The sequence below is a fragment of the Pectinophora gossypiella genome, chromosome 24 (genome assembly GCF_024362695.1).
Source record: "Pectinophora gossypiella chromosome 24, ilPecGoss1.1, whole genome shotgun sequence".
In the NCBI taxonomy this organism is placed as follows: Eukaryota; Metazoa; Arthropoda; class Insecta; order Lepidoptera; family Gelechiidae; genus Pectinophora; species Pectinophora gossypiella.
Window position 1 is genome coordinate 10969967 of NC_065427.1, and position 12334 is coordinate 10982300.

Sequence of the window (12334 nt, forward strand, 5' to 3'; positions counted from 1 at the left end):
GTCAGACTATTCTATGTCACAATATACCATGTCGCACTACACTATGTCACAATGTCATGTTAATATAATTATCGCACACTATCTATGTGTGATAGTCTACCGAGAATATATCTGGCATAATATAGTAGTTTATCAGCAAATTGTGTTAGTGAAGCAGGGCCTAACTATCTTATTTTTCCTTTTCAGAAGTAAATCCCAGTGAGTTAATGGATTTACTCAGGGACTCTAGCTGATGAACATTCTCGTCAAGGACACGCCGCACCTCGGTGGTCTAGTGCGGGTGTGGTGTTGGCGCAGAGTTATATGTAGCTGTACTATAAGTTAACAGGTCATCGTTGTGAAATAGGAAGATTTCAGCAGACACCTATTTTTATTTTAAGTTATATCTGTCACGTTCTTATTCGCCGAAAAGGAAAGGGACGGATGAGATGACGACGGAAGAGAATCATTATCTCCCAACATCGCAGAACACTCGCATTCGCATTTGGTGTAACGGTTTACTTTGTTCAATTTTGTAATGCTTTGCTTCTTCACGCCTTGATCCTTTTAGGGTAGTTTAGGAGGAATAAGTCGTTTGAATAGTTGAAAGTCAAAAGTCAACCCAAAAATATCTTTATTCATTGGGTAAAATAGATCAATTTTACATAAATATTTTTTTTTATTGCAGCTTCTCGCAACCTGTAGCTGCAAGAAATTATAAAAAAAAAGGAATACAATTTCAATAATTAGAATCATTAACCCTGACACCTGGTTGGTGGTGGCGAGAGAACAAGGGAACACTGTCTTGTATACCGTTATGAACCTATTTTATTTTTTCTTTTCGGCATATTTCTTCTCTGTCTACCCTAAAAAGCATATAAGGCGCAAAGGTAATTGCATAGCTTTACTTAAATTGGACAATTTATTGTTATTGTTTCATCTAGGTATAATGTTTAGTTATTAATCAATTGTGTGATAGACAAATTTTCTCAATTATAATTATTTGTAGTCATAAGAAGATAATTTGGAACCTTGTCATAGTCATCAGAGTTTCTTTTCAATGAATTCGTTTAGTTAGATGTGTTATGGCTTACTGTGGTAAGGTTCTAATTAATCATGAGAGGAATGAATGAGGTTATTTAGCCAGTGTAAGAAATTAGTTAAGGTAAAGGGTTTATTTACAGTTTAAAACAGGGGCGGATTCAGGACATTGTATGACTTGATGAGGTTGGTATTCCACCTCACAACCCTCACGATAAGAAGAAGTTCACCCTACCGTGGTATTGCCCAGTTGGAGGAACGCTTGACTCTCACTGTAAGGTCGCAGGCTCGAATCCAGCACGGGCATAAACCTATGATTTTCGAATTCATGTTTGGATCATATATGATTATCAAGTGTTCAGTAGTGAAGGAAAACATCGTGAGGAAACCCACATACTCGAGAAATGCGTTATTACGTTTTCCCTTCGCGGGTTGGATAGTCAGAAAGGCAGTCTCTTCTGTAAAAAAACGGACCTGTCAAATCGTCAGTTTAGGTAAGCGGACACTGTCAAAACGGGATAACGCTAGAGAGATGATGATATAGTATAAGTTCATGACTTTATGCCCAATGGGGCTAAACAAAGGACGGTCTCACAAAGTGATTTCGACAATGTCCCCGTCGGGAATTGAACCCGGACCACCAGATGCAGCCTCCTGTTAATTCCAACTTGATACCTTATGGTTTATGATCTTGTATCGTGCGGGTTGTGACGTGGATGACGAACCTCATCAACCCTGGTGTCAGGGCTATTATTGAGCCGCCATAGGTTTCGCAGATGATCGTCGAGGGATATGAAGCCGCCCCTGGTTGTGGACGCGGACTGAAATGTACAGGTTTAAAGGGTTATCTGAATTTGATTTTATAAACGATTAGAAAAATATAAAAATCTTTACCAAAATTATATTGAGGTTGTAGTTATAATATTTGTTAGAACACGACAGGTGGCACAATTTTCACTATTTTTCTTCTCTTAAGATGATATTAAAAAGAAACATAATATTATGTTTTTCTATGTAAATAAAGCGTATAAGAATTATGTACACACACCAACACCTAAAACACGTCCACCAACCGAGCAGCGTGGTGGAGTATGCTCCATACCCCCTCCGGTTGATTGAGGGGAGGCCTGTGCCCCGCAGTGGGACGTATATAGGCTGTTTATGTTTGTAAGAATTATGTAATTGGGTAGTTTCCTAGGTCAAATATAAATTATGAAATTCTGATTACTAAATACAGACAGATGTAAAGGTGACAAAAAGCGTTATCTTTTTTTTATTTAACTTATTTATAAATTTTAATAAAGAAAAATGTAATAAAAAATAATAAGTGCGACGTTTTGTCACGTTTTTTTATGACGTCACAGAGTGCTTTTTCATACAAGTTCCATAGTAATTTCGTGTTTTTTTTTTGACGTGACTTAGTGTAGATTTGCCGCAGATGGCATTAACTACTTGGGCGGACAAATGGGGGGCGCTGAAGGCTCTCACCCGGTACAACGTTTAAGACAACAGGCCTGAGGGTGCCCAGTTGAAGGCGAACCTCGGCTGAGGGCGTCGTCTGAGAGGAAAAATATTTCAAAGAATTAATCGACCCTAGTGGGTCGATAGCGATAAGCGCTGAATGAGAGAATTTTCGTGTTTTGACGTTTAGTAAAATCTAAGTGACTTGACTAGTTGGGAACTAGCCTGTTATCGGAAATTGGTCTCCAAATTTTATAGTAACACTTCGAATGAGTTGACATTGTCATACCAATTTTGAAAAGTTAGTTATTCGAACCGACCAGTGATGTGGCGTCCCGGGAATGTTACCAAAGCGGGAAGGTTCCCGTTGTAAAAACTCATTAATAGTAAGAACACTGGATGCTTTTCTTTTTCAAATTGTTCTTTACAAATTCTTTCTTATACTCTAACCCTATCTGCCTAAAAGCTAGATAATAAAGCTCTTTTTATATAACTTTACGCCTTTTTACTGCCAGAAATGTTCCCACTTTCGGTACGGTACGTCACTGGACCCAACAGGAAATCAAACCCGGGATCTCCGGTTCTAATAAGCACAACAATAAGTCCTACTACTTAAGTCAGTCGTTTTACTATTTAAGAAATACTTCATGTTTGAATGTCCTAACTATGTAATGAACATCTTTGTACAGTAGATATACAATAATAATAACTATTAAAATAAATAATAATTATTATAAATTATAATAATAATGTGAAGTGCCTCAGGTTGTGATACCAGTGTAAATGTATTTATTGTACCGATGTGCCCTGTACAGAGAATTGAGTTGGAAACATTAAAATAGTATTAATTTTTCCCACCTGGGGTAAGCAGAGATTACGGAATTCGATTTGCTTCGCTTCTGACATACTTCTCTTGCTTCCTCCACATTCATCAGTCGTTTCATACACGCACGCCGGTTCAGAGTAGATCGTACTAAACCTTTTTTAAGAACATCTCCAATTTGGTCAAAGTTAGGTACATAATGTAAGTTTATGACAGGTGAGCTATGTTACTGTGTTGGTCATTAGTGTCGAGACTGGCTTTGTGTAATGCAGCCAAGAGTGTAACGTCCAATGCAAATTCATACGACACATGTGCATTATGTACCTAAAAACGGTGCATTCAGAATCAGAATCATTTATTTAACGTAATTATCATGGATAAACTTGTCGAAGGTCTAAGTAACATTTTTGAATATACGTCATTTCGCAAGGTGTTATGGCTGGGGAGAAGAAATGACAAGAAACTGCAACAGCAACACATCTTTTAAATCAATGAGGGTACTTTACAAGTTATTTGATAACTAGAGGAACACATTTAATACCAACATTACGAGCAAGTTTGTTGAAAACATAATAATCATAACGATTCTCTGTAGAGGGCGCAGTTGGTGGTAGCTAGGTTAGTATATCGACGTCCTAATGTATATGTCGTAAGTGTTGTTAATAAAGGCTGGTGTCTGGATGATTAGCAGTTTTATTTGATGTCCTGCTCATTGGTCAGCTGGAAGAAATGGCTTTGCTTAGAGATAAGCTTAAACCTGTGTTATGTTTTCTTTGTATGCTCTATTATGTATGTGGGGTATGAGCGTGTGTAGGTGTTTGAGGTGTAAGAGAGTAAGGTGATGGTAAGATAAAGGAGAAGGAATGAGATGGAATTGAAAGACAGAGAAACAGGATATGCGAGGTACAGGTGTACGAGAAGGAGGGAAGATACGAGCGAAGACGGAAGGAACTGAATATAGCGGAAGAGTGAGAGGTAAGGAGTGAAAGGGACGGAAGATTAGAAAAGATGGCGAAAGTGTGTGCGCGTGGTACTAGAAATGCTTTTTTCTAAATTACTCAAAAGTAATAATTAAGTGCATTTTATTTAAAACTTTAAAAAATAAACAGTGGGAATTGGGCTTGGATGTTTTTCTCCGCTCCCTCCCACATGTATAAACAAATAAATTAGACTACAACTTTACAGTCGACTTGTGAGGTCTGTGACCGACTTCAGCAACCCAGGTATGAGGGTTATGACTGTTAAAACAACCGATTTAAAACGTTTTAAACAAAATGTTGTCGTTTTAAACCCCAAACAAATAGTTTTAAACTGTTGAATGAATAATCGCCTACAACAGTAAAAGAACTGTATTTTAAACATCATTATGGACAATATTTGGTCACCTGACGTCATGTTTCGTTTTAATTAGTATATAGAATATCAATAGAAAGTACCCACACGACGGACCAACTAGAACTAAACACGTTAAGTAAGTATATTATCTTCAATAACAGTATATTACCCATTAAAATAATCTTTACATAGTTTATAGGTACTCCGTTATATCCATAACTCGGTAAAATCAAGAAAATGTACCTAGTTATACTTAATTAAGAAAAACATAGTCATCAACAGCAGCAGTTTTAAACCGAAAAAAATGGTTGATTTCGGTTTTAAACGGCTTTTTTGTTTGAATAGTTTTAAAACCGGCCTTACATCTAGACTTACGGACAATCGGGTGGTTTGCAATGTCCTAACTAAACTGAAGATCACATACATAATCAATATCACGTCTATTTCCCGTCGGGGTAAGAGACCACAGGATTTAACTTAAGTACTATGATCCTGACACATCACTTTCACTCTTATCAAAAACACAAAGTGATTTTTGTGATCGGCTTCCATCGGGAATTGAACCCAGGTCCTCCAGACGAGAGACTAGCACCTAACCAGAACGCCACGGCTAATATGAACAGCCTATTTCCGTTCCGTTGGAAATGGGTGTCTCCTGGATGAGTTGAGTGAGCGAGTTGGATGGAAATTCAAATATTCAAAAATATTTATTCTTCAAAATTGGCTTTCATAGTTAGCGCTTTTTGACCGTCAAAAATTAAATTACATAATTGTGTAACTAGTTGTAAATCTACTACCACATCGGAAGCTGTATCGCTGAGGTAAAGACGTGGCCAGAAAACCTCCCAGCACAGGGCCCTAGTCCTGTTGTTTCATGTTTTCCTTTCTTTGTGAGTCTTCGAAATGCCTGTTATGCTGTTGGTCTCTATGCACCAGCAGCGTAACAGGCCCTAAAACACTTACACTAAAAAATTAAAAACCCCCGACTAGATAAAAAGCACGCTAACAGCAGACCAGCTCGGTGGTTCCAGAAGACATTAGTGTTTCAAATGTCAGATCTCACATATGCTTGCAAGCAAACTGAGCGTGTAACATTCCTATCACACCTAACAAATGACCTGATGACCTTGAAGACCTGAACCGATTTCCACCAAACATAGCTAAGAACCCTCTCGACTGATATACCTTTCAAACAAAAAAAACGCATTAAAATCGGATCATCCGTTTGGGAGCTACGACGCCACAGACAGACACATACACATTTACACACACACAGACACGTCAAACTTATAACACCCCGTCGTTTTTGCGTCGGGGGTTAAAAAGAAACAGCGTTTGGTGCTGTTGTCCAACCTGCTAACACATTCTGGGAATGTATGAATGGTTTTTCTTCTATCGTGTGGGTTGTGAGGCGGAGTACCAACCTCATCAACCCTGGTGTCAGGGTTACTATTGAGCCGCCAAAGGCCCCTGACATGGCTCATGTAACGACTACTTACTTACATCAGTAAGTAGTAACCGGGACCAACGGCTAATATATCTTATTAGATTACGCCGAAAAAAAAAGATAAACTATATTTACCTAATATGAAATAACTGATATCATATATTATTACGACGCTAATCATATATACATTTTGCTCTATGAACTGTGACAGGCGTTAAACTGATACGGACTGATGTAATATAACATAGCATTGCGCCTGTGTCCTCGAACGGGGTAGGTAGAGGTGTATAGATTGTATCGTCTGCTATTCGCAACTGCACAGCCCCGCTGTTGGAATAGATGAGACAAACTTTTCATGTGCTATTATTGAAAGCTACGTGCTTTCCGAGTTAAGAAGGAGCATAAAGACTAATTAATATCTACGACGAAACTTGTCAATCCAATAACTACATATATAGTTGGGGGGCGGACACCAAAATCTTTGTATCAGAATTGGGTCTCGGACTCAGGGAGAAAACAAGTGACTCCGGCTCCGGCTCGTTCCTGGTCCAAAGGCTGGCCATTGCCATTCAGCGCGGTAATGCGGCTAGTGTTATGGGCACATTTGCTCCGGGAACAGTGAGGGGCGGATTTGCGGATTTATGTGTCACTGCGATTGCTTGCGGCTTCGCTCGCGTTAAATTCGTGGTAACTTTCCCAATGTACCAATTCTTAGCTTCCCCAGCCATTCTTACCTTCTTGGTGCCCCAGCGGGGCGCCACAATTTACCTGCCATATCATGTATACCACGTACGTAAAACTGTGACTTGCAACAAAAATGATTATGATTATAAAAATTGCGAAAAGTCCTAAGTATATAAAACACTCCCTCTTTAATGAGGTTGAGGGTAGATTTCAAAAAATATGCCCGATTTTATTGTAAGTCACTATATAATAGTCCGTATACCAATTTTTAGCTTTCTACCTTGAAAGTTGCGGAATGCTACCCCTATTTTAGGTATACGAGGGGTTAGAAAGAGATGAAAAGTAGCCTATGTCGCTATATCCCTTCAACTACATCGACTTAAAAAAATCACGTCAATTCTACGCCCCGTATTGCCCTGAAAGACGGACAAACAGACAGACACACAATATAATAATAATAATATTAAGACCAGGCGCGCACTACGAGTTTTTCGCCGCGCGGCAGAAAAAAACAGCGGCATAATGTCGCACTGTAATACTGTACCAAACAGTTTTAAATTGTATTGCGCGCACTTGACGGCAAAGCCGCCGCAGCGGCGCAGTATTACAGCTCTTTTCTGCCGTACCGTTTTAATAAGTATGGATAAAACCATCAAATACTGGTGCCATAACTTATTTAAATGTTCCATCTTTTCTTATTTCTTTTCGAAATGTGGTCATAGGCACGAGGCCTAAAACATAATCAGGAGTTTCTACTTCTGCTGCTTATCATCCCTAGCATGTCGTAAAAGTTGGCTAAGGGATTTGTCTACTCATTTATGGGTCATGAGCTAATTTTTACCTGTCAGGTTGTCTTATGGTTACTTATGGCACTACCCACCCTATTAGGGATCGAGAGTGTGAGTTTAAAAACGTATGGGATGTACAATCAAAGAGCAAAAGTGCAGTCACAGAAGCCTGCGAATTATTTGTAAAAAGTGGTGAAATTATGAACCATAGTTGACATAATTTAATATAAAATTTATGTTTTCGTAGGTGTTTTTGTACATGTAACCAGGAGGTCTTAAGTGCACCCAGCTGTTAATTTATTACTTTACAAGAAACTGATTGGACTTTTGCACCTTATCGTACGTACTTATAAAATATAAAAGGAGATTTTCTAGAATAAATGTCAAGATTTCTTTCGGAATACGTGTGCTAAAAGTATGTTTGTGATGAGTTGACATGAGCGTCCATCACGCGCGGGTGTGGCGACGGGCCTCCGACACACAGATGCGCATTATAACCCTGTAAAATAAAGGAGTTGGTTATTTGGAAGACGAATATAGAAAAGAGGAGGTTTTTAAACAAGTCGGCTGTTGTGGTCGTGTCCGATAAGCTGTCGTATCGGCAGTAGAAGCCGTGCGCTTGCCGTGTCCAGCCGTCAGTGCAGCTCGAACCGCCGACGCATTAACACGTCTCGGCCTTGACGCTATTTCCAACTGTTTGTGTCCCGGACCCACATGTAAGTATTCATAGTTTTATCTATCTTATACTCCAGGAGATATAATTTACAAGGTTCTCGAGATGGAAAAGAAAGCGGTTCCAGGGTCGTAAAAGTTTCAATGTTGAACCCTGAACTTGATCGAGTTTTATAAATATTTATAGAGAAAATTGTATAAAATTTAATTCTTGTGACTGAAGGTGATTGCTTTGGTCGATAATATTACATCTAATATTATAGGTAATTGTTGTAAATTACACTGTTGACTCAATACTTGTTGCGTCTACTCGACAAAACCTAATTATTTACTGTTCGCAGTTTAACTAGGTATGATTTATAGTATAAATATAAATAGCAAGTAAGTAAACCGGTATTGATCGGCATTGAATTTTTACCTAAAAATATTAGAACTCATGTTTGACAATTCTATAGTTAATGACGTTGACGACATTCCAAACACGGTGCAAACATTAATATTTATGAGTATCAATAATTAACAATACTTATCGAAACTATTTAACAGTTTTAGCACAAAAAATGACCGTCAATCAAATAATATTCCGTCAAAAATAAGATGCGTAATTGATAATTGTATATAAAAACAATGTTGGCCCTAGATGTGACCCTTGCGACACTTTCCGCGTAACTCAAAACAAAACTCATGATAAGTAAACACGATAGCTGTTATCAGCTGAAAAATACGTCTATGAAATAGAAGAAAACATTATCGTTACTACAAATAAGAACAACATACTTAAGCTTCCAAAGTTCCAGATACAGTTTGTCAAATGCCTTGCTTGATTCGAAGTAATAAAGTTGATTAATGGGAGTCAACGCCAATGTTTAATCTATCTGAAGCGTTTCGCGGCTGATTTTGTTTCACTACTGCGTAAATAGAATGTTGTATTCCAACATCGTACGGCGTGGGCTGGTGGCGCTAAGGAATTGTTTTGCCGGTCAAATAACTCGTATTCACAATCTCAGCAACTTTTACTCTAGACTAGTATGTCGTAAATATCGTTGGCACGCGCCGGCCATTCGAAATATTTCATCTTTAGATTTATTTTTGATGAGTATTTTGTACTAATGTTTTGGGCTACTCAGTTTGTAGGGTTTTCCTACGCCAATAGTTGCAGGTTTGACAACAAAACATAATTTTACAGGTTATCTCATTAATTATATGGACTAATAAAAACTGTTTTCATCAACATCCTTGTGAGACGGTATTAATTTTAAATCCTGGATTTTGATTAAAGTTGTAAAAAAAAGCACTTGATAACAAAAATGCGAATGAAGATTCGTGGTGTGACATAGCTACATTCGCAAAAATATTACTCATCAAAACTTTGTTTAAAATCATTACCAACATAGCAAAAAATAATCTTTCTCTAAAAATATTTTATAAGTTATCGTAATTTAGATTTTCTAATTCCATCGTTGAAGCCATTCAGCAAATTTTTATCTATGCTGTGTCGACAGCGGGTTTGTTTATCAATCGGTAGATATTTTTTAATCACATTGCCACTCCTACGCATTTACTAGTAATACATCACAAGGACAGAGACAATGTTACTTGATTAGCTTCGATCAAATCTTAAACGCACTTGAAATGACCTTTTCTCAATTCGTTGGTTTACGTAAGTGCGATTTGCAAATTAAACTGTCGTATGATACTCTTGTTCCACGTTTAATGCCGGTAATGTTCATCACGTTAGATACAACGTGAGGGCTTTACGACATGCTCAGGGTTGATAATGATAAGCAACAACAGCTGATGTTTACTTTTTCGCTGTGACCCGAAGCATCGATTTGTTTTTTGCTTTACTGTGCGATTTGCTGAATGCGCATTATTTACTTTTTAGATAGAAGTTTACGGCTGTGATTAATTAGATGTCTTAATAAAGATTCAAATCCGATCTAATTGATCTTTTACCTTTTTTATATTCGGTTTTTTATTCCTGTTCTTTGGGTTATGGCGTCTATCGTATTACTTAATAAATGTATTTTCTTTCTTTTATCTTTCCCATTCATTAATCGTTGTACAGACGCGTGTTATGCTTAGTGGTAGATGTTATGTTTTCCTTATTGGTATTCTAGATCTTCTATTAAATTCTGCCTAATGCAAACATTCATCTATTTTATTAAAGCATTCATTCGTCTTCCTACTATTCATATGGTTTCTTTAAAGCAAAATAAAAATTATTATCTCGAGACAAATTATCTTTATGTTTTCCAACTAAATATTAATGTGTGTATATTTTAATATTGTAAATGTATATGTGTGTCGTAGGTTTTACCTATATAAACTTTTTGATTATTATTATTACAAGTGATTTTCTTGCAGCTTCTTTTCCCCGGCTATACAGGTTTCACAACCTATACGATACGATTGCAGCTTCGTGAGCTGTTTTAGTCAATTGAGACGTTCGTTATTTAAAAATTCCCGATTCAAAGCGTTACCTACAGAATAAAGATTTTATTGAATTTGTAGCTTTTATTCTTGTGAAAATTATGGACTTTCTATGTGCTACATTTTGCACGATAGAAGGTTTATAGACCATTCTAGAAGGTAAAGAATGAGTGTGAGATCCACTAAATCATTACAACAATAGTGTGCCGAGATACTGCCTCGTTATAAATACACGGCTGCATCCTGTTATCATGTACTGACACTACTGACCTCTCTCTGAAGTCTAGAACTATTAGGCCTCGTGGTCCATTCATACTGCCATCTGTCGGATTTCCTTCCGGCTAAAAAATGACTTCTCCAGAAGGAAATGTGTATTTTGTGTTTTCATTAAAAATTAAAATTATGTAGGTAATTCTTTTTACGTTTTAATGTATTTCGCTTTAATAGTATTTACTGTTGACTTGTGGCAGCTGTTATTTTTTCAGTTTGTTCTTATTATTTAGATAGGTATTCAATAAGGTACATATTTATAATTATAATTTATATTTCAAGTATTTTATGCGTTCAATTTCGTGTGACATCTGTCCGTAAAGAACCGGGCAAGAATCACGAAACTAGAATGTTGAGAGGATAGGGTATTTGATTGCGTCAAAAATTTATTATGAAAAGCCAGGCTAAAAATTTATCTCATTTTACTTTTCGACGTATTTTCGAACTTTATGAATTAAGTAAATGACGACGTTTGACCGCTTTTATTGACGACGTCACATGACAGTATTTCCATACAAACTCCAAAGAAATCGTTTGTTTTGACGTTTCGTAAAAAGTATCTCATTTGACTAGGTTGTCGAGTAGCCTATTATTATGTAGACAAGTTTTTAACAGACTTTTTATTTATTTATTTATTCTATGACCCCTCACTACGTCAACGTGATGATAACATCCGCCCTCGTCCCATTTCTTACAAACATTTATGATGACGTAAACTATATCTTGGCTCACAGCCAACCCTGAAACGTTACAGGGATCAATAAATTCATCCTACTCCGGGTAGAAAGTGTATTTCGTTGGCTCATTTTCGACTATAATAGTCCACCATCTTACGGTCAGGGATGACGGAAACTTGGATTGTTTAGGTGTGGCACTGGCTGACAAAATACGAGTAACAGGTATATATAGGGGTGGGCAGAACCACAAGCGAGAAGAAAATTTGCAGCCATTTTGAACTCAACGAAAAAATAGTGTCTTGCAATTACTCGCGTATTATATATGCATAAAAATAACAAATTTTTGCCAAAAAATCTTCTATTGGTATTAACTCTTTATTGCAACTAATTAAAAACAAAACAAACACATAACACCTCCTCCAATGCACATCTGTTAGTTTTTAAATAAATTAGGTAGGTAATCAAATAGTTCTATTATCTACATAGTTTTATGTGAGATAGGTTTAGCATATAGATAGTTTTGGAATATACAATTTCTACGTGTGAATTTTTGGCAAACGAATTATTTTTCATTTTGGAGTCTTTGATTACTTGTGGCTTTACCCGCCCTTTAAGGATTATGGCGTGTATGTAAGCTCATAAGCAATGAAAAAAATGTTGTTTATTTCTATTTATATAAATCTCCAATTGACCGCTGTATCAAAGTTGTCTTCAACGTTTGACA

At 37.0% G+C, this 12334-nt stretch overlaps 2 protein-coding genes across 3 annotated transcripts in view; both read left to right on the forward strand.

Moving 5' to 3' along the window:
• LOC126377733 (zinc finger protein 570-like) overlaps positions 1 to 12334 on the forward strand; it is an 82654-nt gene that overhangs the window by 12809 nt on the left and 57511 nt on the right. Inside the window, exon 10 of one of the 2 annotated variants that reach the window (XR_007567975.1) lies at positions 187 to 1459. The gene's annotated coding sequence lies outside the window, so the exon portion shown is untranslated. Of the gene's footprint in view, positions 1 to 186; positions 3986 to 12334 lie in introns of those variants that run through there. The other variant, XM_050025539.1, reaches the window with a different exon arrangement.
• The window catches only part of LOC126377740 (hexokinase HKDC1-like), a 72053-nt gene continuing 67841 nt past the window's right edge, over positions 8123 to 12334 (forward strand). The window contains exon 1 of the mRNA XM_050025548.1: positions 8123 to 8274. The gene's annotated coding sequence lies outside the window, so the exon portion shown is untranslated. The remainder of the gene's footprint in view (positions 8275 to 12334) is intronic.